Source organism: Pinus tabuliformis, chromosome 4_2, assembly GCF_031772625.1.
Source record: "Pinus tabuliformis cultivar Carrire ecotype Pingquan chromosome 4_2, CPIR1, whole genome shotgun sequence".
NCBI lineage: Eukaryota > Viridiplantae > Streptophyta > Pinopsida > Pinales > Pinaceae > Pinus > Pinus tabuliformis.
The window spans coordinates 625,703,462-625,729,945 of NC_142304.1; the positions used below are offsets into that span (position 1 = coordinate 625,703,462).

The 26,484-nt window shown below is 36.9% G+C and overlaps 1 pseudogene; it reads right to left on the reverse strand.

Moving 5' to 3' along the window:
- Positions 1-1,739: 1,739 nt before the first annotated feature.
- Positions 1,740-26,484, reverse strand: part of LOC149170899 (iron-sulfur cluster assembly SufBD family protein ycf24 pseudogene) — a 63,965-nt pseudogene continuing 39,220 nt past the window's right edge.

The window sequence follows — 26,484 nt, forward strand, 5'->3', positions numbered from 1 at the left end:
TACCTTCAATATTTAAATTCATCAATTGATTTACTTCTGTAGCAAATTATAGTGGGATTTCATTAAATACAACCCGACAAAATCCATTTATGATAGCTGTCATTTTCTTCTCTGGATCTATCCCCCTCTGGAAATAGAATAATTGATATTCCCAAATTTTTTAGGTACTTGCTTCATGTTCAACATGGGCTATTTGGTTCTTCGCATGGAAAAGGTTGCAAATATTAGACATATAATGGAAACAAGCATACAATTGAAGGTTGATCCTAAAGTCCCTTGGGTGAATTATAAAACACCATGTACTTAAAACATGATATATGGTAGTAATGAAAACGTACCCAAGATCGCACTTAAGAATTCAAAATGTCTTAAACAACATCAACTATTTAATTGTATATTGACACTAAAATAAACAAATCTTTAAAATGTTGAAAAGTATGAAAATCATGAAGTTGGAATATTATAGTTAAGTCAGGGTAGATATAGATATGTAAAATGTAACTTCTATCTAAAACACGTAAATGTAAATTCTGTAGCTACATAAAATGTAACTTCTATATTAGAAAATTTGAGTTGGAATATTATAGTTATGTCAAGGTAGATATAGCTACATGAAATGTGACTTCTATATAACATTCTAAATATCCTTTTTTAGTCATTTAAGAGACTAACATTTTTTTTTATCTTCAGCTAATAACATAATACTCCACCAAAAATAACATTGAATTGGTTCTTAAGCAACCAAGGGGAAATTTTAAAATAATATGAAAATGCTTACTCATTCCCCTGCCATATTTCTGATATTTTATTTGTGTGTGGATTTAAGTTATATAATTAACATATCCATAATAAGATACATTATGCATGAATTATAAGTAATATGATGTTTACATGTTATATCAAGACAAACTTTTTCTCATCTCATTAACTCTTATCTTATAGTTGGTGATGGATATAGCCTTTAAAATTATGAACCATCCTTGTCATATCTTATATTTAATGAAGGATATAGGTTTTAAAAGCATCAACCTTGTTTGTTATACTATCTACGATCAATTTAAATGGAAGTGCTCATAATTTTATTCGATATTATCTTGTACAACTGGAAATAAAATGATGTGGGGATGGTTTTTCTATTGATTTTCAAACTTGTTTTAATTACCTAAATTTATCTTTTTAAAAATAAATAGGGTTGTTGTTTCTTGTGATTTTCCAACTTGTTTTAATTACCTAAATTTAGCCTATTTAAAGTAAATAGTTGCATTGACCATCTTATCTTCAAGTCAGTGACTTTTCTTGAGGGAATCTTCATGGAATCCACTATGTCTCAAAAATTATGAAATATTAGTAGTATCTTTCACTAAATAGACAACGTTGGCATATAATATTTTATTGTCTTTTTTACTCAATGTCACACATTTATTGCTATTTTATGATTCCTGGTTTCGATTTCCATGCTAGGACTAGATTTATCATGAATGCTAGGATTTTTAGTTGTGCACACATCATATTTCTCACTTCTAATTGTATCAAAAACAGAGATTATGCACAATGACATGTAGTGTCATGTGGGTGTCTATTTTACTCAATGATATGTTTGATTTTTTAACCCATTCAAATTCTACCACAATGAAATTAAGAGAGGTAAGGACACAAGAAGGACTATCAATAAATGAAATTAGAGACATTAGAATGCAACTCAATTATACCTGAATCTAACGCAAAGTATTTTCATCTTCCTAGTCATCGATGAGCATCGAATCAGACTGTGAAAATTTCCTTGCATTATGAGGATTTGTTTGCACTAGAACTAATCCTTTGTAGTAGTTCCTTAACTTGCCTATAGATATAATTTTAGAAACAGTCCTACTCAAACAATTCTTCCCTATATGGATCATCTTTCTCCCCCCTGTTGATAATTATTTTTCAAGGCAACATAATAGAACTCTCCAATTGCATCATCACCTTTCAAAACAATGCATGAGTATTTCCAGGTGATTGTTGAACCAACCTCTACTCAAGTCCAAGAAATCCTTGATTTTTCTCCATCGCACAAACCTCTTTTCGTAATAAAATTATAAATCCCACATCTTCATTCCTCATCCCCAAAATACCAATTATTTATAGTGGAATACTTTATCATTGCTCCCTCAGTGCAATAAAGATCCACTACTCTGGCATGGAGATGATTGGTGTCATAAAATGGTGCAGTTTGTCCTTAAATATATGTCACATAACTCCTCTCACCTCATAGAACTCCTGTCATCTACAACAATAAGAATCCTCTGAAATTGTCTATTCTCCATCTCATTCATCCTAAATTAAGTGGATATTTCCAAGGGTGACAAAGTGTGCTTGCGGATTTAATAGAAGGAGCTATCACTAAAAAAATTACAATGCAACATAATAGTTATCAGCAAGAGGAACAACCTTGCTAAGCTACTTCCTAACTAGATAAAGATAATCTCGAATTACCTCTTATAATGAACAAAAGATATGTTGGCATTATGGCACAGGTTTGGCACTATGGCATAGGTGTTGTCCTTGATGGCAACTCACTCAAAGGGCAGATCACAGTTCAAGCTCTTAGAATGAAATAAAATGAGCTATACGCAGGTTCATCTTAACAAAATCGCATATACACACGGGTGTACCGATCAAAAGGCGCGTATATGTATGCACACACTTTCATGCAAAGAAAAGCGTGTACATGTGGGAAAACTTATGGTTGGTCCATGGTATTTAGTCTGTCATATTTGAACCTATGGTTTTGGTCCTTGGTATTGCATCCAAAGTGTTGAACCTAGGTATTGAGTCCCTAGTATTAGATCTCTATGGTTTTGGACCATGGTGTGAGTAAGGCCTAAGTCTATAAAAAGGGAAGGAGATCATTTGGCATGAGATGAACTGAAGTATTGAATATCTTATGAAGAGCAAGATCGAGAATACTGTCATTGGGTTATGGTGCATAACTAGATCTAAATCAAGGAGGAACCTGAGCGCAAGGAGAAGGATAAGTTCTATTGATGGGTCAAGATCTTAAGGCAGTTTGAAGAGAAGTATCTTTGTGAAATCTTTGATCTGTTATATTTGACGCATGACGTGATCTATAAATATGATAATCTGGGTATAACTAATGTCTGAATAAGTAAAAAGATAAATTATCTTTTATAGATCTGTACGCAGGTTCAGCGCAGTAGAGGTGCATATACATGCCAGTTCGCTAACATAAAACAATGTATATGCTGGATGGCCTTGATACAGAAGCGTATGCACGCAGGTTCCATATATTGAAGTAGCGTATATCTCATGAAATATGTTTTAGCTGCTTCTGTTTATTGCTGCAGTATTCTGGGTTTAGGATTGGTGTTTGGTTACTGGTACTGTTTTTTGGTTACAACATCCTAAAAAGTTATTGGTTGATTCAGTATTTGTTTGTACAAAGGAGGTTGGTTAATGCAGATATACTTGATGTTTGATTGATATACATGGATCCAGTCTGAAAATTTATGAAACGAGGTCCTTGGAAGAAAAGAAAAGGTTGTAGCCTTCTGTAGGTTAGCACCTACGTACTAGTACCTCAGCTAGTACAAGAGCTAAGGGGGTTGTAGCTCCCTTCCAGGAGGAGCTGGAGAATGAGAGAAGGTTGTAGCCTTCTGCAGGTAGCAGCCTGTGTACTGGTATGATACTGCACCAGTACAAAAAAATTGTAAAAAGAAGTTTCTAATTGAAAGAAGATAGAGACGAATTGCAGCAGGTGGTTTTCACCCACATTGGGTTACCACCTTATATCTTGTGTTCTTATGTGTGATTGCCTGTTTTGTTTTACTGTACCTGGTTATTATTCATATGGTTTGATGCACAGATTAATGATCAACATCTGAAGAATAATTTAAATTACAAGTATGCTCATATACGCTTGTTTTCTTAACTGAAGTTGCGTACATCTGCGGTATTTACTAATTGAAGTAGCGTATACAAATCTGATTGTAAAATGAAAAATAATTGACCTGATAATACTGATTCACCCCCCCTCTCAGTATTATTTCCAACAATTGGTATCAGAGCAAGTCCTTTAGAAGAAGCTTGATCACTTGAAGGAAGATTTATCATCATGAGCAACTACGAAAAAGAAGCATCAATCAAGCCACCAATTTTTGATGGAAGAAACTTCGTCTATTGGAAGGTAAGAATCAATGCCTATCTTCAATCTCTTGGTATAGAAGTTTGGGATATTGTGGAAACAGGATACACTTTTCCATCAGCAACTCCTATAGATACAGTTGGTACGAAGTAGTATGAAACAAATGCAAAGGGTGTCAATACTCTATTAGGGAGCCTATCTCAATCAGAATTCGTCAAGGTTATGCAGCTAAAAACCGCAAAAGAAATATGGGACAAGATTGTTCAGAGCTATGAAGGAGATGAACAGGTAAAACGAGAAAAACTACAAACTCTCAGAATTCAATATGAAAATATCAGAATGTACAATGATGAAAGTGTGGCTAACTATTTCCTACGTATAGATGAGATTGTTAATTGTATGAAAAGTTTGGGTGAAGAAATAAAAGAATTTGTTTTGGTTGAAAAGGTTCTAAGATCTTTGTCTTCTAAGTTTGAATCAAAAGTTTTTTCCATAGAAGAAAAACAGAATCTACAGAGCCTTACCATGTCATAGCTACATGGAATCCTAACCTCTTATGAAATGAGAAAAGGGGGACCATCAGACAAGAGAGAAGCCGCATTCAAAGCCTCAGGAAAACGAGATTACAATGACTCGGGACATATGTCGGAAGAAGAGGAAGAATCAAATTTTGTCAAGAACCTTCAACGGGGTTCTGGAAGATTCAGAGATAAGCTATCTTTCAAATGTTTTTCTTGTGGAAGAGTCGGTCACTACGCTGCCAAGTGTCCTCATAAAGATAAGCTTGACAAAGGTAAGGAACCAGTTAGATGGAACAGAAAACAGAATGTAAGTAAGAAGAGCTATTACACACATGAAGATAGTGATGGACTTTCAAATAGCGATGAAGATGAACAAGGTAATGATTATAGACTTTTGATGGCTTTTGAAGATGATGATTTCTTGGATGCTATAGATGAAGAAAGTCTTTATGAAGAAATTTCTAAACTCAAAATTTGCTTAGAAGAGAAAAATATGATTATAGATACTCTGACATTCCAACTTGCTGAAATGGAGAAACACAATGAAAAGTTAGAATGTGAAATTGTGGGACTTAGAAAGGACATTGAGAAAACGAAAGCTCTTAATCTTAGATTTGCTAAAGGATTTGAAACTTTAGATGAGATTATCAAAGTGCAACATTCTCCTCTAATCAAGACAGGTCTTGGGTATACTAAAGAAACATCTCAAGCACAGAAGCCATCTACCTCCAAAAGTTATCTTGAAGCTGCAAGGAAAAGTGAGCAGGTTGACAATCGACAGCAAAGGCCCAATGGAGATCACCAGGTAAATCAGGGACAATTTACTTCAAGAATGAACAGAAATCACCAAGTAAATCGAGGGCAATCTATTTCAAGGATGAACAAAAGCTACAACCAACCACAGGTAAATCATTCTCAGTTTACTTCAAGAATGAATGGCTATTACAATGGAAAGTTTGATGATCGCAGGAATTTCTTCAATGGCCAATGTTTCTCTTGTCATAACTTTGGACATAAAGCAACTCAATGTGTTTCCTACAAGACCATCATGACTAGAGAAGCACAAAATCAAAGGAGTGTGACTGGAATCATGAAAAGAACCTACAACAACTTTTCTGCTCTTGAAAATGAAATAGAATGTTCTATCTGTAACAACTTTGGTCATGAAGATTCTAAATGCAGGAGTAGGTTTCGGCAAACAACTCAAAAGGAGCAAGCTTCATTGATCCCCAAAACATGGAGGAAGAAAGAACCAGAAAGATGTGGTATAGCCTTATATGGGGAAGGATAGGAAAATCAATGGTACATCGACAGTGGATGCTCGAAACATATGACAAGTGATAAAGAAAAACTTCAATCATATAGCGCCTTAGAAAAGGAAAAGAAGGTCTCATTTGGAAATGACACCCCTACATTCATAAAAGGTAAAGGTTCAGTTCTTTTAAAAGAAAAGGTCAAAGCTGGAAATGTTGTGTATGTTGATGGCTTAAATCATAATCTATTAAGTGTCAGTCGAATGTGTGATCAAGGAAATGAGGTAATATTTTGATCAAATGGATGTATTGTTCGTGAGCCTGATACAGGAGAAACAATGATCAAAGGCATAAGAACTCCAAATAATTTATACATACTCAAGGGAGGACAACAACAATTCTATCTTAGCAAGAATAATGAACATTGGCTATGGCATAGAATATTGGGGCATCTAAGCTTCTCTCAGATAAGGAAAGCATGTAAATATCAGGCGGTTTGTGATCTCCCTGACATCAGAATTCTAGACAATACAATATGCAAATCATGTCAGTTTGGTAACCAAAACAGAACTAATTTCCTAGAGAAGGAAGGATTGGCTAGCAGGCCACTTGAACTTGTCCATACTGATGTATGTGGACCATCCAAGAAAAGGTCACCTCGAGGAGAAGAATACTTTATATTGCTCATTGACGACTTTTCCAGGATGTGTTGGTTAGGACTTATGAAGCATAAAGACGAAGCTTTCAAAAAGTTCAAAGCATTCAAAGCCTTAGTTGAAAACGAATCAGATTGCAGAATCAAATGCCTCAGGTCTGATAGAGGTGGGGAATTTACCTTGAATGAGTTTTTCAATTTTTGTGAAGAACATGGACTAAGAAGGGAATTCTCTACTGCAAGGACTCCTCAACAAAATGGAGTAGTGGAAAGGATGAATAGAACGATTCAACAAATGGCTCGTGCTATGCTTGATGAGTCTGGAACTCCTGCAACCTTTTGGGGTGAAGCTGCATTTGCTGCAGTTACTATTCTCAACAATACAAATGTCTGGGTAAATAGCACTCAGACTCCTCACGAACTTTGGTATGGTAAGACTCCCACGGTAAAATACTTCAAAATTTTTGGGAGCAAATGCTACATCAAAAGGACCGATGAAAACCTTGGCAAGTTTGAATGTAGAGTAGATGAAGGCATTCTCCTTGGTTACTCTCCCCACAGCAAAGCATATAAGTGTTACAATAAAAGACTTGGAAAAATTGTTGAAAGTATTGATGTAGTGGTTGATGAAGAAGGCAACATTCCAAGGCAAGTAAAATTTGAAGAGTTCGAAGATGATGAGGACTATCCTTCTACAACAAATTAGACTAATGATGAAGAAGAAATCCATGAGGCACTAGAAGAATAGATAAGGATAGAAGAAAATGCTCCATCCAGATACATTCAGAAGAATCATCCAGAAACTCAAATTTTGGGGCAAAAGGAGGCAGTTGTACAAACAATAAGAACCATTTCAGAAGCTTCAAGTTATCTAGCATTACTCTCCTCCACTGAACCACAAAATGTAAGAGAGGCATGCAAAGATGAATGCTGGGTAAAGGCCATGGAGGAAGAACTTGAGCAGATTGAAAAGAATAACACTTGGGAGTTGGTCCCTAGATACAAAAGATAAGAATGTCATAGGAACAAAATGGATATTCAAAAATAAGCTAAATGAAAATGGAGATGTGATTAGAAATAAGGCTAGACTTTTTTGTAAAGGGTATGCTCAACAGGAAGGCATAGACTTTGAAGAAACTTTTGCACCAGTTGCCAGACTTGAGGCCATAAGGATGTTCCTTGCTCTTTCTAGCTTTCAGAAGTTCAAAGTATTTCAAATGGACGTGAAGTCTGTTTTTCTTAATGGAGACTTGGATGAAGAAGTGTATATTGAGCAACCAAATGGGTTTATCTTTGGAAATGATCCAAAGCTTGTATGCATACTCAAAAAGGCTCTCTATGGCCTTAAACAGGCTCCAAGGGCTTGGTATTATCACTTGGATAAGTACCTCCATCAACAAGGTTTTACAAAAGGTTCCACAGATATAGCAATCTATACATAAAATTTGACAATGATAAGTTGCTAATAATTGTTTTGTATGTTTATGATATCATCTTTGGTAGCAACGAAGAAGACATGAGTCAAAATTTTGCCTTGGTAATGCAAAAAGAGTTTGAAATGTCCATGCTTGGTGAGTTCACATATTTTCTTGGTTTACAAGTCCAACAAAACAAAGACGACATTTTTCTATCACAAACCAAGTATCTCAAGCAGATCTTGAAGAAATATGGGATGGAGGATTCGAAACCAGTATGTACCCCTATGGTAACAGGATGCAGCCTCAATGCAAATTATGAATCAGCAATAGTGCATCAACCAACCTATAGATCTATGATTGGTAGTTTTCTCTATCTAACAGGTACCCAACCAGATATTATGCATGCAGTGGGAATAGTTGGAAGGTTTCAGTCAAATCCAAAGGAAACTCATCTTCAGGCAGTTAAGAGAATTTTTAAGTATCTTCAAGGAACTCAAAACTATGGCTTATGGTATCCTAGAAGTACAGATCTCACACTTCATGCATATACAGATGCAGATTGGGCAGGAAGTGTGGATGACAGAAAAAGCACTATTGGTGGTGCATTCTTCATGGATCCTAGGTTAGTATCTTGGTTCAGCAAGAAACAGAGTTCAATTGCATTATCTACAGCTAAAGCAGAATATGTAGCTGCTGCATATTGCTGCACACAACTCCTCTGGATGATGCAAACATTACAAGACATGCAAATCACTTGTAATCCACCTATCCCCATTATATGTGATAATACAAGTGCAATCAGCATTTCAAAAAATCCAGTCATGCATTCTAAGACCAAGAACATACCTATCAAATATCATTTTCTCCGAGAACAAGTGCTTGAACAAAAGGTCAAGTTGGAGTATGTTCCCTCTAAGGAATAGGTTGTTGATATACTCACCAAACCACTGCCCAGGGATACATTTGAATACCTCAAACAGAAGCTGGGAGTAGTTGATGCATCATCTTGCTTTTGAAACTTGTTTGTTCTAGAGAAAAGTGCTTGTACGCGAGTTTAATGAGGAGGATCCACGTACATATGCTGGTTTATGTGAATACAGTCATGTATATGATTGTTTGAAGGAAAGCAGTGTGGTCAGACTCAGGTTGGAAAGAGTTTGATATAGGTCTGGCAGAGACTTTCTGGCACAGGTTCAGGGGGAGCATATATTCTTCTAATAATGCATTGTTGGCATTATCTTAGAAGATCTTGGTTTACATTCTTAGTTGTTTTGGTTTCAGGTGGAGAGGGAGATTATGGTTGCTAATCTAAATGATGATTGACAGATGCTGCTAATGACTTTCATAGAATTGTTATAGATATTTCGTCTCTATGTCATGTATATCTTTTCTTATCAAGGTCATGTAACGACCTATTTTGGTTTCCCCACTATGCTTAGGATGAATGATGTAATGTACTTATCTGTCATGTGTAAACTTCTGGTGTATCCCCACTTGGTTGGTTGGATGAGTCAATTTTGTTATATCCCCACTTGGTTGGGAAATGGATGTATGTATGAGTCTTTGGTGATAGGAAGGTCTTTTATAATGTATAAAGTCATGTTTCTTGTGTAGATCATCTTCTTGCAGACCTTGCCTATAGTCAGCGGGAGCTTGGACAGCACAGCAGAATAGAGGATTCAGCATGTATTCAAGGGGAGCATAACCCTTTTCCCTTGATGTCAAAGCGGGAGAATGTTTTTGAGTGACTTGGGGTTGCCATCAAGTTGAAAGGGGGAGATTGTTGGCATTATGGCATAGGTTTGACACTATGGCACAGGTGTTGTCCTTGATGGAAACTCACTCAAAAGGCAGATCATAGTTCAGGCTCTCACAATGAAAGAAAATGAGGCATACACAGGTTGATCTAAACAAAATCACGTATACGCGTGGGTGTACCGATCAAAAGGCACGTATACATATGCACGCTCTTTCATGCAAAGAAAAGCGCATACATGTGGGAAAACTTACAGTTGGTCCATGGTATTTAGTCCATCATATTTGAACCTATGGTTTTGGTCCTTGGTATTGCATCCAAAGTGTTGAACCCAGGTATTGAGTCCCTAGTATTGGATCTCTATGGTTTTGGACCATGGTGTGAGTAAGGCCTAAGTCTATAAAAAGGGAAGGAGATCATTTGGCATGAGATGAACTGAAGTATTAAATATCTTATGAAGAGCAAGATCGAGAATACTGTCATTAGGTTATGGTGCATAACTAGATCTGAATCAAGGAGGAACCTGAGCGCAAGGAGAAGGATAAGTTCTATTGATGGGTCAAGATCTTAAGGCGGTTTGAAGAGAAGCATCTTTGCGAAATCTTTGATCTGTTATATTTGATGCATGACGTGATCTATAAATATGATAATCTAGGTATAACTAATTTTTGAATAAGTAAGAAGATAAATTATCTTTTATAGATATGTACGCAAGTTCAGCGCAGCAGAGGTGCGTATACACGTCGGTTCGCTAACATAAAATAGCGTATACGCTGGATGTCCTTGATACAAAAGCGTATGCACGCAGGTTCCATATATTGAAGTAGTGTATATCTCATGAAATATGTTTTAGCTGCTTCTGTTTATTGCTACAGTATTATGGGTTCAAGATTGGTGTTTGGTTACTAGTACTATTTTCTGGTTACAACATTCTGAGAAGTTGTTCTTTGATTAAGCATTTTTTTGTACAAAAGAGGTTGGTTAGTGCAGATATACTTGATGTTTGATTGATATACATGGATCTAGTTTGAAAATTTATGAAATGATGTCCCTAGAAGAAAATAAAAGGTTGTAGCCTTCTGTAGGTCAGCACCTATGTACTAGTAACTCAGCTAGTACAAGAGCTAAGGGGGTTGTAGCTCCCTTCCAGGAGAAGCTGGAGAACGAGGGAAGGTTGTAGCCTTCTGTAGGTAGCAACTTGCGTACTAGTATAAGACTGCACCAGTACAGAAACATTGTAAAAATAAGTTTCTAATTGAAAGAAGATAGAGACGAATTGTAGCAGGTGGTTTTCACCCACATTGGGTTTCCACCTTATATCTTGTGTTCTTATGTGTGATTGCCTGTTCTGTTTTACTGTACCTGGTTACTGTTCATATGGTTTGATGCGCAGATTAATGATCAACATATTATGAATAATTTAAATTACAAGTCTGCTCATATACGCTTGTTTTCTTAACTAAAGTTGCGTACATGCGCAGTATTTACTAACTGAAGTAGTGTATACAAATATGATTGTGAAATGAAAAATAATTGACCTGATAATACTGATTCACCCCCCCTCTCAGTATTATTTCCAACAAGATAACCTCAACTACCTATAGAGTCTAACTATGCATGGTAAGAATGAAAACACTGTAAAAAACAACATCTACAACAATGTTGGTCAATCTCTTCTTCTAGTCAACGGCATGCTCAACTTTTGAAAAGTATCAAGAAAGTTAGGGTCCACCCCATCTAGACTCCTCTGTTGGCATTAGGATGAATGTGTTGTACTTGATGGCAACCCTCTTGTAGCAGAAAAACTCACTTATACATGGTAACTAGATGAATCTACATAAGAGATACTAGATGTGACAGAATGCATGACAGTAGTATTTGCAAGGCAGCTTCAAGGAATCGGTTTAGATGACAACTCACTCAGATGATAGTTCAGGCTCTCAGAATGAAGGAAAAGATATATACACAGGTTACCCTTGACCAAGCCGCATATACACGCAGGTTAGCAATACAGAAAGCGTGTATGTGTATACATGCACTTTCATGTAAGGAAAGGCGCGTACATTTGGCTTTGGTCAATGGTATTGGTTTTGGACTGTGGTATTTGGACCATGGTATTGTGATCCATGGTATTGGTCCAAGGTATCTTGTCCGAGGTGTTGACCCCAAGTATTTGGTCCAAGGTATTAGTTCTAAGTGGTTTTGGACCATGGTATTGAGTAAGGTCTAAGACTATAAAAGGAGGAGAAGATCATTAGGCAAAGGAACTCAAAAAGTCTAAAATATCTGATGAAGTGTGAGATCCAGTATGCAGGTTATGGGTTTATAATGCTTTACTTGATTTGAGCCAAGGAGGAATCTCAGCAGTTGATGGAGGACAAGATCTAATGATGGATCAGGATCTTATGGCTTGGAATGAATCATCTCTATATGGTTTGATCATGCTTATTCTAGATTTGTATACTGACGCATGTAATGTTCTGTAAATATTATGATCTAGGTATAACTCAAGTTTGGAATAGCTGCAAATCATGAATGAATGTATGCATTGGTTGACTTTGATAAAAGCGTGTACATATGCAAGTTAGATACATCTAAATAGCATATACCATATAAACTATGATTTTTGAAGTTATAGGTGGTTCTGGCTGTTGATTGAAAGTTCTGAGTTTTGGTGACTGATTACTGGTGTTGGTATTCTGCATATTCAGATTGGTTGACTGTGTTTAGCTTCAGTGTTGATGGATGAGATCTAATAATGGATCAGGATCATAATGACTTATCTTTATGTGATCTAATGGACTAGATCTGGTTGCTAACACACATATTATCCTTTTGTATGTAATGATATGGGTATGTCTAAAGTCTGGAAGTGCAGCGAAGTTATAAGTAAGTATTTGATCACATATACGTTGGTTCACCTTGGTGAAGTTGCGTATACACACTGGTTCAGCTCTTCCAAGTAGTGTACGCATTCTGATGCATGATTTCTGATGATACAGTTGGCTCTAAATATTGTTGCAGAGATCTGTGTTCTGCTCTATGTTTCGGTGACTGTATTTTGTTGATAGGGTATTGATTGATGATGCAAGTGGTGATTGATTTTGTGCTTCAATGATATTGATGGGTCCAATATGAAAATTGGATGAAACGTGGCCTTCAGATTATGATGTTGTGTTCCATGAGTATCCAGTCTGAAAATTTATGAAACATGGTACCTGGAGGGAGAAAGAAGGTTGTAGCCTTCTATACGCCAGCACCTACATACTAGTACATCAGCTAATACAAGAGCTAAGGGGGGTGTAACTCCCTTCCAGGAGAAGTTGGAGAACGAGAGAAGGTTGTAACCTTTTGCAGGTAGAAGCCTGCGTACTGGTATAAGATTGCACTAGTACAGAAATATTGTAAAAAGTTTCTTGTTAAAAGATGATAGAGATGAATTGCAGCAGATGGTTTTCACCCACATTGGGTTTCCAGCTTACATCATGGTGTTCATGTGTGCTTCTTATGTGTGATGATCTATTCTATTTTACTACACCTGTTTACTGTTCATATAATGAAGTTCTGATGCACTGAGTAAATATCAACATTTAATGGATTAATTGAATCATAATTTTACTAGACATATGCTAGTTGCATTAAACAAAGTTGCATGTACATGTAGGTTCCCTTAACTGAAGTAGCGTACATGAATATAAGTATAAAAAAGAAAAAGATTGTTGATTTGCTAATACTGATTCACCCCCCCCTCTCAATATTATTTCCAACATCATCTTGCTCTTCTACTCTCTTTGTTTCATTTCAGAATAATAGCAAAGGTCTTGGAAATTGATGAGCAGGTAAAAGTTATAAGACCATTTGGGTTCTTCCATTTTTAATCATTATCTGTGAGCATTGAATCTAAATTGCAAAATCCATTTAGGTTCCTTCTTTTTAGTTGAAAGTAACCTAAGCTTTGGAGAGTTCTAAGGTTTAATGGATCTAAGTATATTTTACTTAAAATATAGTAACATGGTTTTAAATTGTAGCCATTGAGATTAAAATCTAATGATGAAACAAAAATGGTTTTATGTTCATGATTACAAAAAAAATAATTTCTAGCATTTTGCATCCTACCAGAAAATTATCATGCATCACTCGAGCCCTTTGAATTTGGGCATGGTAGTTTCCATTACAAAAATAATCAACCACTAAAAAAACATAAAAGAAAAAATAAAATTTCATGCATTCTGACCCTAGAAATGTTAGGGAGCATCGAACTGATCTGTAAAATAAGGACATGAAAAATGATTACTTGTCCATTGCCTTTTGATGAATTGTTGGCCGCAATCAAGGTCTACATTATCATGATCATTAAACCCTCAAATCTAGATAAAATTTATGCTTTGATCATATAAACCCTCGAAATTGTTTACCCATAAGAAAAAAATCATCTTTAGTAAAAGGGAAGAACTCTTGAGAGTCCAAATTCATAGCCATGTACAAATTACCAAAATCTCCACACCCAATGACCTTTCCCTTCCTCCATCCCTCCTAAGGTGCTTTCCATGAAAACTCCATTTTCGGTTTGAATCCCACTCCTAATGTGTTTCCCATTCAAAATATATCTCGGGTTCGAATCCCATGAAATCCATAGATCACGTTGATGGTCATTCTTCTTCTGGGATTTCCACGCAGATATAGACAAGGCAAAGAAAAGTGCACTGCTACAATGTGACATTTTAATCTCTGAATATTTTATTTGAACCTAGGGCTAAACTAGAAATGAAAAAGAAAAGAAATATTAATAATGGAAAAAATAAAACAAAAATTAATAGAATAAAATAAAGTATATAAATTGTAATTGGGTTAAATGATTTACTTTTAATAAGAATTTGTTATTTTTGCGTAACACAAAGAATAAGAAGAAGTTAAAAATGATATTGGGATGAGTGTAAACATTTAAATATGACCTCAATTAATAATAAAAAGTTAAATTAATAAAAATAATAAAATTCAATTTGTTATATTTTGATTTTGTTATTAAATTGTGAATAGGCTTTGTTACAATACCATGGCTTATCAATACTACAAGTCCAAAAACCATAACTTATTTCACAACCAAAATATTTTATAACAATATGACAAGATTCTTAATGGTGGATATTCACCCCCACTTTATGGTAGATATTATTAACTTGTAAAAAAATAGCCTTTGTTAGAATACCATGGGTCAATACCATGGATTATCAATACCACATGCCCAAAAAACACAAATGATTTCACAATCAAAATATTTTATAACAATATGACAAGATTGTTAGCCATGGATATTCACGCTCACTTTACCATGGATATTAACTTATAAATCAGCGTTGTTACAATACCATGGGGCAATACCATGGCTCATCAATACTGCATGCCAAAAAACCATAACTTATTTCATAGTAAAAATATTTTAATTTAATTTAATTTTACAACATTTTTTTAATTGAATCTAAAAGGAAAAATGTTACAATTTGAGATATATCTAAACCCTCTATCCTCACGACTACTAAAAATATTCCCATAGAAATTAAATTAAGGTTTTAATAAAATTAATTTAAGATGGATCTATGTAGGTTCTATATATATCTATATATATATATATATATATATATATATATATATATATATAAAGAACCAACATAGATCCATCTTAGCTAAGGATCCAAGGGATGAGAGCAAGCAAATTGACTAATTATAATAGGTTAAATATAATGCATGATTTTTTAAAGTTCATCATTATTTTATTTTATTTGACATGATTGATCCAAAACATAGGTTTAGTATTTTATAACCAATTAAGCTTTTTAATTTAGATAATTTCTTAAACACAATACAATGTGATCAAATTTAAGATAGAGTTAGGGAGGGGGTGGAGATAGGGAGGGAGATAGTGAAAAAGTTAAAGGATAGGGAGAGAGAGAAAGAGAGGGCGATGGGGGAAGAGAGAGGGAGTGAGAGGAAGGAAGAGAGAGGAGATAGAGAAAGAGAGATGGAGTTGGAGTGGGAGAGAGAGGGATGAAAGAACAAATACATAGAGAAATAGAGGTGGAGAGAGAGAGGAGTGAGAAGGGAGGGATGGAGAGAGAGCTAGGGAGAGAGGAGAAGAGGGAAGAGAAATAAGAGGAGAGGATAGAGATAGGGAGAGAAGGGGAAGGGAGAGAGATGGAGACATAGAGATGGAGAAGGACAAGGAGGGGGGGAGATAGTGATAGAGTTGGAAGGAAGAGAGAGAGAGAGGGAGAGTGGTTTGGGAGGGCTAGATAGAGGGAGGTGGGCGATAATGGATAGAGAGGAAAGAAGATAGAGATCACGATAGAAAGATGTAATTGGAGGGGGCAGGATAGGGAGGGAACAAGAAAAAAATAGAGGGAGAAAGGTGGAGAGAGAAAGGGGGTGACAAGGGAGTCATTGAGAGGGAGTGAGGGGGAGAGGAGAGAAGGAGGGAATAGATAGAAGGATATAGATAGAGAGGGAGAGGAGGGGAAGAGAGAGATAGAAAGAGAAGGGGAAGAGAGGGAGAGACAGTGTGTGTATGTTTGGGGGGTGAGATAGAGAGGGGAAAACAAAGAGACACAAATAAAAACAGATAATAAAAACAATGTTTACCCTTTAGAAAATCTCTTTTGTTAATGATGCAAGATGTAAGGGTACTGGCCCAGAATTTGAACTTTTATTAATGTAAATCTATCTATCCATTTTTTTTAAAGAAAGATAATAGCCATTAAATATAAGAAATTAGAGAATGGGGATACAAAAACTCCAGGATCTATAGTGAAAAATACATAAGTATGTATAAAGGATTGTGTATGAGATTTGAGTTTAGTTAGGTTATGTACATATGAAACGAGCTTTCAGAACCAATGTAACCATGATCATCGCTTCAACAATACTACCTTATAAGTGATGTGAGTACATCTTTGTTTGCTACACCAATTACTTAGAGAAAATTATATTGAATATAGTAAAACATTAACTATTATTTGTCCAAAGTGCATGAATTATGTGCATTGTTCGTATTGCATCCAATCTAGTTACTACCTAATAATTTGTATATTTGTATTTGTGTCAATATTGAAATTTGTGTACATTATAGAAATATAACAGTTATGTATTAATTGTTCTTTTTTCATTGCAATTCTTCCTAGAACTATTGAAATAAATGCAATTCGCAAACCATGTAGATTTATTATGCATACTCTACCTTGAAAATAGAAAATTAGTAAAACAAGTTGAATTTTGTTATTGGATTTTAGCAAATTGAAAGGAATGCCAAAATGTGCGAATGAATGCATAAATAGTTTTAAAAACACCTTTATTTCCATATTCAAATAAATCTATTTACTTAAAGAAAAAATAATTTGATAAATTGTATTATTAATCTTTGTGAAAAACCAAAAACATCTAAATGATATGTCAGGCAATGCGTGGATCGCAACTTGTAATGTGACACATAACCATTACATTAGTAAATATGGGAAGGAAGCTTTAATTGTGCAAAAGAATATTTCATTGTGCACATGAAGTTTTCATGATGTAGAGTGAGGAGTACAAAGGTGCCAAAGAAATTTCTCAACATTTATTCGATATGAATTTAAGGGCTCCACACAATGTATGAATCCACAACTTCTTTCTTAACAGAATGTATCAACGATAGCAGTGGCAAGTGATGATATGAAAATCTTAATATTTCGTTTGGATTTTTGGGAAGCCACATGTGGAGTGCAGGAGTGTGGATATTGCATTCATTATGCACAATGTGAAATTGCAGAGGCAAAAATAACAATAGATGATGAAAATGATTATCGAAATGAAGCATTTTCAAATAAGAACAAAACACAAACATCATATTTCCTTAATCAATTAATCCTGCATCTCCACACTCTGAACTTTACAATGTGAGACATAACCATTTCATTATTATCCATTAAGCTACAAAAATATATATGTTAATCATAATATTAAGCGTTAACTAATTTTTTAATAAATGTAAATCCATGCTCTGGGAAGTTGATATGTGTGGACGGGTAATGTACGAGGAGGTGTAAGAAATAGTAACAATGGTTTAGCCACACATATCATTCTTTTGTATAGTCTTCTAGTCTACTAGAATGGATACTAGTTATGGAGCCATGTTTATGCATGCATTTGTTGAATAAATGCCGAAAATACTATTTTATAATAAAGGTCAATTTGTTAAAATGTAGTAGTCATTCTACAATGCGTTAGATTAAATTAAATTGATCATGTAAGTGATATTCTTATTATGCGTTGATTCACCAAATAAACGCTTACATTAACTAGAAAGGGAAATAGAGAAATAGACAAAATAAATTAGGGAAATGTTTTTTGGCTTGCGAAAAGATGGGGAAAATACGTTTTTACACTTGTTGGTGGGTAACACTTAAATTAGTGATGATATACATTGACATAGGGTATAACCAACGAATTAAATAGAGGTATCAAAATACATGTTACCCATGGGAATTAAACGTTATTTATTCAAAAAATATAATAAAATGTTATTTTGTTGTTTTTGAACTCCATAATGAGGTAACGTGCAATGCTTCTATGTTTTGATTTCTTTTGATAATTGTTGTTGTATTTCAAGGGTTGTTTTAATATTTTCTATTATTATTGATTGGCATTCTATAAAGTTTCTTTTGTGGTTTGTGACTATTGATTTAAACTGTTTCTTTTGGGACTATGTCTTGGTTCACTATAGTGCAAGTCTAGGTGGGTTGTTGTTGTCTTCAACTGAGTTATTCTATTTAATGTAAAAGCTTTTTTTAGTTTAGTCGGTCTATAGAATTATTGTATTCAAGTCTTTTATTTTTTCTGGTGAAATACAAGATGTCACGTGAACGAGGTAGAGAAAGTAACAAAATTGGTGAACAAGGAGAGTCAAGTACTCATTACCTGCAGAGAATTGGTCATAAGGGGGCTATAGATCATAGACCTATCAATATAGCTATTTTTAACAACCCTTAATTTGATCAACAAAACTTTGGTAACGAGCTTGCATATATCAAGATACTTCTAGAACAACACATAAGAAATAGATGTGATGACTGAAATATGATTATCTCATACAAGAATTATCTCTAACACAAATAGTGGTAGATGTAGGATAAATTAGCAAATCTGTAAAGGGGTCAAGAGAATTTAGAGGAAAAACTAGATCACTTTGAAGGAAGATTGGCTCACATGATGAAACATGTATAGAATCAGTTTCAACTTCCATCATCAATAGGTTCAAGAACAGAGAATTGTGTTTGATAACTACCCCTCATAGTTAATAGCTTTTGGGTGTGTGCTAATCCAGAAACTTTTATGGATCTATGTTTATTTTATTTTTTTAGTAGTCAAGCAATTTTTTTCTAGTTGTTCTGACATTGTTGTTGCTACAATGCCCTCCAAAATTTTCCTACATTCAAATTTTGGAGCCTACCTCTTATCATGTGAAGTGTCTCTTTCTGTCAACGAGTGTCATTGCATGTTTTCACACATGCTTCAAGTGTCCATATTCCTTCCTAAGTGTAATTGGAACATTAGAGGTGGAAATTTCACACTTTGGAGTCATAGTACACTTTGTAGGCACAAAATGATGCTTCTGTGTAGAAACTACTCATACCTTGTCTGTTGTACTTGGAGAAGTTTGTGAACTAGAATTTTGATGTATAATTCTTATACTTGGGTCCTATATAAGTTTTACTGATGAGTTGAGATGTGTCGCGCTTGATTTTTCTCCTAACTTGGTGTGCTTTTCCATGTGTTATCCTTCCATACTTGGACAATTTTATGACATTGCAAACCTACCATCTAGGAAATGAAGAGTGAAAAATATAGTTCTATGGCCCAATAGACACCCTCCATATTAGTTGGAACTATGCCCTATGCGCAAAAGCCTCCTCTCTAGAACACAACACATTCCCAATCATCAGAACCTCCTTCTTAATTCTTTTCTTTGCACCCTATGTCAGCCATAACCTATGTCTCCCAGTTGAGAACACTACACACTTGCAGTTGGAAATGATGCCTTCCCTTGTGCCTTGTTCCTGCACCCTACACCCTCCCTATGGCTCTGACTCTCCCTCCCAACACATAATGAATCCTTAGTGGACATCCATGTTGCTTTATCCCTTAGAACTATGCCTTGTACCCTTCATCACTGATCCTAACTTAAATAAGAATGAAACAAATTATAGATATAACCATAAATACAAAGATGCAAAAAAAATAACACTTCATTTCATTAATATCAAATACTGAAATATGGTTACAAACAAAATGGAAATAAAATAGCTTAGCCGATGGTATCTTGTCTCTGAGAAGAAATGTGGAGGCTACATGCCTATGAACTATGTTGCAATGAGACTCAAGGGCTTATTTAATATTGAACATCAAGGGAAAAAACCTAAAAAACCAAAACCATAACTCCAGGAGATGAAACGCTAAGAGTTTTCAGGCCTTGTTCAGGTTAGTTAAGCAACCAACTTCCGGGGGTCGTAACTTGGTCATATTATCTCTGTTTGGCATGTACGATACTTTTTTGGAATGATTTCTTTAAGTATTACAGAATTTGAAGTAGGCATTTTACTATGGATATAGGCCTTCTTCAGACCTCCAAAAAATGTCGTTTAGGGGATCAAAACTGCTCTTGAAGTTCAGGGCCTGAAAAAATGCTAAAAATAGTAAATGTTGCAATAAATAAGGAAATGGATGAAACTGACTGGAGGTCAAGTGGAATAGGTGGGTGGCCACCAATATCCACCTAGATCATTCCTCCATCCTTAGGAAGCAATGGCCCCCATTATGTGCAGAGCCTCCATGAGGTGAGGAAATGCTTGTTGAACATGCTCCTTAGTGAACCACTTGCCTTAGTGAAGGAGTTGGCCTGATTTGACAACTTGAAATAGCTAGATCCTCTATTGGTGATTTTTATTGATCTACATGTCCATGATCTAATTATTTGTGACCTATTCCATGTATTCTGGGTTTATCTCTTTTGGTGTGAGTTGTTCTTCTATGTCGGATGTGTCCAACATTGGTATAAATTATGGCCAATGGTTGTCTACATTGAACACTAGGTGCAGACCAAGGAATGGTGGAATGTTCAGCTTGAAGGAATTGTCCCTTATAGCCTTGGTGATGGTGTGTGGCCCATATTGGAGTGGGTGAAGCTTGCTGTGGGGTCCAGTTGGTCTCTCCTTCTGCAAATGTAGCCAAACTTTGTCTCCTACTTAGAACTTATGCAGCACTTTGTGTTGATCATGATGCTACTTGTACTTAGCATTGGCTTTGTCCAATATATCATGGACCCACTGGAGGATGTGCTGAATTTTCTTAATGAAGTCCTTAGCCCTATCAACTTCAAGCTGGACATGAGTCGAATTACCCAAAGTAGTTGCAAATGGTATGGCCACATCAATGGGACATAATGGGTCAAATCCCAACCCTACCTGAAAGGGGTTGTAGCCAATTGAGCTATGGAGAGCTCTGATGTAGTTGTGCTAGACATAGGGGAGGCTTTCATCCCATGTGCGTGGATGCTTCGAGTTGTACATGTGTAAAATTTGCACAATCATCCTGTTGACAACCTCTATTTGGGCATCAGTTTTGGGGTGGAAAGTCATGGACTTAGTAATTTTGGTATCTAGCATGGACCATAGACTTGACCAAAATGCACTCAAGAATATTATATCCTGATTTGAGACAATGGAATTTGGGATCCCAAAGTTTACCCACAATCGCTCAAAGAAGATCTTAGCAGAAGCCTCTGTTGTGATACTCTTCTTGCAGGCCACCATAGTGGCCATCTTAGAGAATCTATCAACGACCATGAAAACAAAGTCATTATCGTGCTGAGTATAAGGAAGGTGTAATGTGTAATCCATGGAGATGGATTCCCAAGGTCAACTAGGAGTAGGTAGAGGAGTATATAGGCCTTGATTCTTGATGGTTGGTTTGGGAATGGCATAGACAGTGCAGGATCTAATGTAATTCCCAACATCTTGATGAAGGCTCGGCAAATAATTTTTTTTTTTCAATACTGTTACTTTTTTCTCTACTCTAAATTGATTAGTGACCTGACTATAGTGCTCCTCCAAAATCATATTGAAACACACTTGAAGGAACATAGATGTGTCCCAAGTGGCATAACAGTGCATCCTGGAGGTGAAAATTTGGAACTTGTTTTCCTTCCAAGAGTGTCTGGCATGTGCTACTAAATTTTAGATCACCCTTCTAAATATCTTACCACCTCAAAGTCTCATTCCCACAGAAGTCAATCATAGTGATTAGTGCCATGAATGGTAGTCGGCTGATGTAGTCTTCAAAATTATTGGTGCTACCCTTCTTGTACTTAATGTTCAAAAGGATATGTTGTAGGTATGTAGACCATTTCTAATGGTGATCACTTTGCAACTTCCCTTGTGTCTATATGAACTGTAGGGGTCGATGGTTTACGTGGATCACTCTTTCCTTCCTCAGAATGTAATGCTTCCATTAATGGAAGACCTCAATATTGGAATACATTTCTTTGTTGTAGGTGGGATACTTTCAGATTGTGTCTGAAGGTGTCTCACTATGGTAAGCCATCGTATGCCCCTACTAAGTAAGAACTGCACCAATGGCATAGTTAGAGCCATCTGCCTCAATCTCAAATGCTTTTTGTAGCTTTGTTAATGTGAACACTGGTGCAGAGTGTTAGCCTCCTGTTGCAACAGGTTTCATATTTCATGATTGACATTTTTACAGGCCAAATATGTCATCTTTCTTGCAGCAAGGTTCCATATTTCCAGAGAAGAAAACCAGAGAAGAAGTAATAAAGTATGCCAATTCAAATGTTACTGCTGTTTCCAATTTTGATGAGTTGTTCCAGTTTTGAAGAAGTTCTTAAAGGGAGGTCCAGACCGTTTAACCCTGGCTTCCCTAGGTTTCAATTTCCTATTTTAGAATATAGAGAATGACATCTGTCCAAACAGCTTAATCTTGGCAGATTTGTAGATAGGTAGAGAATCAAAGGGACCCAACTGTTTAATCTGGGCCCTGGCAGAAATAAGTGCAGATCTAGATAGGAAAATTCAAAAGAAAAATTGTGAATCTGGGTCTGCAAGTCTAAGTGCACCCAAAACAAAAAGAAGAAAAAATGTTAGGACAGTAGGCTGGGTAGGTAGCTTTGGTGTGGCAGAATCATGACTAGTGATCAATTTTGTATTCCACAATGTCTTATCTTTTCTGATCACAGTTATCAGGCAGTTTTGCAGTTTCATGAAGGTACTCAGGCTGAGATTCACTAACCTCCCCTTTCTTCTCATCACCCCAAAGTCACTTACTAACATCCCCCAAGAGGTCAAGATCTGCTTGAGCCTCTCAGTTTCATCATCCCCATGACATTTGCCTTAGTGAGGATCTCCTTCACTCAAGGATTGCTCACTCATCATCTGTGAGCCTTCTTTTCCCAGAAATGGCATAAGGTCTCACACCTTAGCGCCCTCTCTTCATCTCCATATTAACTTTTAACTTTATTATATAACTCCCTTTCGGTTTTCCTTTCCCCTATTAAAATCATGTATATAACACTCCCCTATGTAAATATCCCATCCCTGGCATTATAGCCATAATTCTACTAAGTCAGGGAAATCACAGTCCATCTGGGACTGTTTTTAGCCCATCCGAGTCATTGAGGAACTAGTTTGACATCTGGTCAGCTAGTAACCTCTCCCTTAACCCTAAAGACCCCCAAAAAACCCATGATTTCACCTTTCCCCGTGAAAAATTTCACCCCACCGCTGTAAAAACCCACATTCCGCCCCTAACCCAAAGTTCCTGTGCATAAATATTAACCCGCGCCTTTATTTAACCCCGTAAACCCATTTTCCTAAGTTTATAACCCATCCGCCACGCATATTAAATTCAGAATATTCCTGCGAATATTCCCACCCGTTAACCCCCTATCCCGCCGCGTCCGCCGCCAGCTGTCCGATCCACAGCCCCGCAGATCTACGGCTGGCGGGCATCCTCATCCCCGACGCGCCTGGCCTTTAACATCCGGGAGTTCGGCGGTTTTGCCGCCGTACTCCCGCCACGCGTCAGGCGCCGGGCTGTGGCGGAGCCCCTCCCTCCGAAACCGCCATCCCCCATAAGCGGTGCGCCACATACCACTTACCGCCCTGCCCAGTGACGTCATGCCTACGTCACCCCTTGCACAGTCATGCCCATGTCACCCCTTGCCCAGTCACCCGATGAGTCACCTGCCTGCGTGGCCTCCTGCCACGTCACTGCTACGTGTCCCCGCCACTGTACCTGCCACGTCATCGACTGTATGTGATGATGTCATGCTGACATCATCTTGCCACGTTGCCATGCTGACGTCACCTGCCGTACAATGCTGATGTCACGCTGACGTCATCAACATTTTTTGGGCACAAAGGCGCAAAAATCGCACTTCGGAGCCCCGGAATCGAATTCTGAGGCAGTTTAGAATCTTTAGGGAATCTTTAAGGAATCTTCGCTCCATGCAGCCCCAGGAAGCCCGAAAAGGCGCAGAAATGATCCGTTTTCTTCACAGAGCATGCCGAAAGGATCAGAAAACAATTTCAAAGGTGCAGAGGCCGAACAGCGGCCATTAATTCGTGATTAGACCCGCAGTACATCAGATCAGCAGCCCAGATTTTGTCAAAGAGTATCAGCCGAAGATATTTTAGTGGCTCGAAGCAGCTAAGAATTAATGAGCCCATCAGGAAGTCAAATCAGGCAGCTAGGGCCCATTCCTGCACTCAAATCACAGCTTAAACTTAAATGCAGGCAGACTTCGAGGAACAGGAACCCATGCATATTTATTTCAGAAGACACTACAGCAAGCCACCAAGGACCACATCATTCACTTATTTCTGATACGGCGACCCTCAGCGCCGCTCAAGAGATTTTTGCATTTAATGCCAGATAGAGTTAGGTCAATAAATGATGTTTTATGACCTGATTAGGTCAAGATGTAATAAAAGCAGTAGATAGAAAGTTTTTCCCTATATATACCACCCTCTGTATAGTTTTAAGGGTGGGTCAATTGAGAATTTCAGTGGAGACTCGCATTGTATACCTGAGTTTTTCCATAATCAAAGATTGCTGAAAGCTCGGAGAACGAACTGTCTGTTGTTGATGAATGGTTTGAAGAGTTGAGGATGGAATTCCTGCACTGCGGCCTGAAGCAATAAGTGCCTCTTATCTCTGTTTATGTGTTTGCCATTATCTAAATAGCAGGAAGAAAGAATAGCCTAGAATTAGTTTAAATACTCTCTATGCTCAATTCTTGTTGTTTCTTGATGTTTTCTTCTGAATGAATTGGTTATGAACATTGAATTCCTTCTGGCTCATGTTTGCCCCAGTTCACCTGTGCTGGCCAATTACTTAGGGATTCTTAACTGCCCCTAGGTAGCGCCTTGTTGTCTCCTCTGCTAATCTGTTGGAGAGATTCTTAACTGCCTCTCTTTCTTTAGCATTCTTGCCATCCCTTGAACCTGAAAGTTGCTTCTGCTTCAGTTATCTTGCTCCATTTTCCCCTCACTGTTATTAAGGAAAGACACCAGCAGTTCCCCTCCTTGACTCTACGCCCAATGGTTCGAGAAACTTAGACTATGCACTGCCTCTCCACCTGAAGAATCAATTTTCCCACCAAAACAAAACAAAGAACCCCCTGAGCCCAAGACCTAGCCTAAAATCACCCCCTTCAACAAAGTTAAATCTAAAAGAGAGAGCCCTCTCTGATTGCAAGTTGGCTAGAACCTGCAATCCAAAGTTGGTTTGTGGTTACCTCGGCCGTATCCCTTTCTTAACCTTCAGGGACAACCTGAGTGATAACATAATGGCGACTCCACTGGGGAAATTCCTCAGTTAATTTTACAAAGTTTCACGAAAAAGGTTAAAAAATCCCTTGTAGAAATTGATTTTCTAATTGTTGTATATTTCCTAAAACTACAGATGAAGCCTGAATGTCAGCCAGGAAGCCTTTGAAACTGTTTTTGTTTTACATTAACAGGTTTAGATAAAAGCTGCTTCAGTGAATCTTCATGCTAGTTTTAATATATATACAGTCATTCCAAAATCTTATCTGGCCCCTGTAAATACAAAAATATTCCAAAAATATACCCAAAAAACAAGTTCGGAAGCTGGCTCCCAAGAAAAATCCGCGATATACAAGGTCAAACCCAGACCCAGATCCTCCAACTGTTCTTCAAAACCCTAACATAATCCCTAAAATCCTTAGGAAGCAACAAGGACAGGAAAATTTTGCTGATTTGAGTCCCGAAACAACTTACCCTAGCTCTGTTCCAACTCCTGTCAAGGTTTTATTCCGGTCCACCCCTGCTTCCCCTAGTTCATCATCTACATCTCAAAGCCCTCCCTTCACACCTTCATTCACTGCACATATTCCCATTACAACCACTGTTGTTTCTACCGTTCCTATCACCCCTGTTGTACCAGTCGTTCCTGTTGTCCCGGTAATCCCTGTTGTTCCTATTATCCCCACCAATATGGCTAATAGATATGCACCCCTGCAGTTGCCTACTAACGCTGCAGCTTTACCTCAGGACTACCAATCCAAAATCACATATTTTGATTCCACTGGCCCTTTCACAGCTATTCAGCATGCCAAAAAGATGCAAGACCATTTTGAGAACTATGAAATAGATGATGACAGCGTGAGAATGAGAA